The sequence below is a fragment of the Austrofundulus limnaeus genome, unplaced genomic scaffold (assembly GCF_001266775.1).
Source record: "Austrofundulus limnaeus strain Quisiro unplaced genomic scaffold, Austrofundulus_limnaeus-1.0 Scaffold319, whole genome shotgun sequence".
Classification (NCBI taxonomy): Eukaryota; Metazoa; Chordata; class Actinopteri; order Cyprinodontiformes; family Rivulidae; genus Austrofundulus; species Austrofundulus limnaeus.
Genome location: NW_013952721.1, coordinates 617,370 through 620,002, shown reverse-complemented (window position 1 = coordinate 620,002; position 2,633 = coordinate 617,370). Strand labels below are relative to the sequence as shown.

Genomic DNA, 2,633 nt, shown 5'->3' with positions numbered 1-2,633 from the left:
GAGCAAAACCAAAAGCCAAAAAAAAAAACGTCTTTCATTTAAAAAAACTCACTTTTTCTGTGATTGTTCGTGGTTTATTGGCACCAGGTGTCCTCCTGCAGCGGCCTCCAGCCCTTCAGTCGCGCTGCGGCTGCAGAGCTTCCAGCCGGAGGGAGGTTTTAAAGGAGCCACGGCCGACCAATGAGAGCGCGACATGTCCTGACGTCACCAGGGACCCGGTGTAGAGGCGGATCTGGTTTCCCCTGCCGAGTGCTCTGAACTCCACTTCCTCACTGGATTTTAACTTTTTTGTTTTAGGTTTACAAATGAAACAAACTGAGCCTGTTTTCTATAAATCAGCAGTTAAAGCTATTATATGTGTTTTGGGGTAGTTATTAATATAATTGATTTAATAAAATACTCAGACTTTAATGTTAAATATGTCTAGGTTTTATATTTTATTATTATTACCAGGTGTGGTGAATTAAAACTGTCTTATTGATTCTGACCAGTCAGTCTCAGAGTTTGGATAATTATGTTATTAAGTAAAAAAGTTGCAATAATCGGTGATATAATGACGACTTGTTTCCAGGTGAGATTTCAGGTGCAGGTGCTGCCCCCTTGTGGCCACACGATGCAATGACACAAAACACCAAATCCTATTTTACAAAATATTAAACGGTTTAATTTAAAAACTTTAAATAATGAAATTTGTGGTTTTTAAACAGAGCAGAACCAGTAAAATATTTTTTCAGTTTTTATAAACAAATCATATTTAGGAGTTTTGCAGTGATCAATTCATGGCCACAAAGTGTTTCATAATTCTGATACGATCTTAAAATGAGATCTTCTGATAAATATGACCCAATCCTCCTGCTGTCCTTGGGTCAGAACAAAGTCTAAAACTGAGGCCTAATGGATCCGTTTGACCCAGGAGCACCAGGAGGGTTCAGATAATCTTTTTGTTTCACACAGTAAAACAAACTTATAGTTTTTATTCGGCTGTTTCCCTGTCCTTGTGATTTATGAGCAGAAATAAAAGTTCTGAAGCAGTAAATGAAAATAAAGTCACAGACAGAAGGATAAAGTTCACAACACAAAGTGACTTTAATTAAAACATTTATCACTGAAAGTTTCTCGAGGCAAACAGACTCCATCTTCCAGGCTCTCTGTGACCACAGAGTATAAATTATTTAGTTTAAACCAGGAAACCTTCTCCAAATGAAATCAGAGGAACGAGCTCACGGGCCGGTCCGAAAACAAAAACACAAACTTTTACTCGACTTTTTTAAAGGTTTAATTCAACGTTTCAGGTTTCATTTCAACGTCCGGCCTGCTGTCGGGCCTTTCTGACCCACGAGGGCAGCAGGATGCTGGTCTTTCCTGTTCCTCTCAGGGTTCAGGTCCAAACTCTGCAGAGCTTCTGGAAAAGATTATTTACAAAATAAAACACAAATATCCAACATCTAAATCTGCCCGATCCAACAGAGCTGCAGGGGGCGGGGCAGGGGGCGGAGTCTTCATTACAAAAATAAACTTCTCCTCTGGTATCAAAATAGACGTCGATCTTCTTTCTCGGGAAGCTGGCGGCACCGGCGACACGTCCACACGACCTCGGCGACGGGCGAAGTGGACTTATTTACACACTGGACTGGCAGGTCGGGTCGAGGCAGAACCACAGGTTTTATTCACAGCTTGGTGTGGTGCTGACTCAGCATCATCCTGCTGGAACCCAGGATTGTCAGAATGAAGGGTTTTAAAAAGAAAGGCAGCAGGACCTGAGAACTGAACACGGGTCTGATGGACCACACGGGTCTGATGGACCACACGGGTCTGATGGACCAAACGGGTCTGATGGACCACACGGGTCTGATGGACCACACGAGTCTGATGGACCTTCAGGGGTTTGTGAAGAGTTTTTTCTTGTTGAAATGTGGATTTTAGGGGTTTAAAGTCAGAACTCTGTTCTGTTACAGTGAAAACAAACAGATTTGTTCTTTAAAGGCTCAGATTTCTTTTATAATAATTCTTCATCTTTAGTTCCTGGAGCTCAGATTAGAAACAATTCCTGGATTAAGTCTCTGAATCTTTAATCTTTGTTTTCTTGTTTAACTCCTAATCTCTGCAGCTTCGGACCCAGACCTTTTACTCCTGGGCGTCTCATCAAGTTCAGGTCCTGAACCGGACTCTGAGAACCACAGGTTTAGTCCTCATTCAGAAGCAGCAGAAAGTCACCTGATGATTTCTCTCAGATGAATGAATGAATGAATGAATGAACTAAATTATAAACGACTCAATAGCAGCTGCAGCTCAGGGTTCAACAAAAACACAAAGAACTTCCTGTTCTGGTTCTAGGACCTGTCAGGAACTCCCTGTTCTGGTTATCTGACCTGTCAGGAACTTCCTGTTCCGGTTATCTAAACTGTCAGGAACTTCCTGTTCTGGTTATCTGACCTGTCAGGAACTTCCTGTTATGGTTATCTGACCTGTAAGGAACTTCCTGTTCCGATTCTAGGACCTGTCAGGAACTTCCTGTTATGGTTATCTGACCTGTAAGGAACTTCCTGTTCCGATTCTAGGACCTGTCAGGAACTTCCTGTTATGGTTATCTGACCTGTCAGGAACTTCCTGTTCTGGTTATCTGACCTGTAAGG

At 42.1% G+C, this 2,633-nt stretch overlaps 2 protein-coding genes across 3 annotated transcripts in view; both read right to left on the bottom strand.

The window, feature by feature from the left end:
* The window catches only part of LOC106527320 (protein phosphatase 1K, mitochondrial), a 13,127-nt gene extending 12,822 nt beyond the window's left edge, over positions 1 to 305 (bottom strand). The window contains exon 1 of one of the 2 annotated variants that reach the window (XM_014022165.1): positions 53 to 305. The gene's annotated coding sequence lies outside the window, so the exon portion shown is untranslated. The remainder of the gene's footprint in view (positions 1 to 52) is intronic. The other variant, XM_014022167.1, reaches the window with a different exon arrangement.
* Positions 306 to 1,062: 757 nt separating this feature from the next.
* LOC106527319 (RING finger protein 150) overlaps positions 1,063 to 2,633 on the bottom strand; it is a gene marked incomplete in the record, with an annotated part of 18,727 nt that continues 17,156 nt past the window's right edge. The window contains 1 exon segment of the mRNA XM_014022164.1: positions 1,063 to 2,625.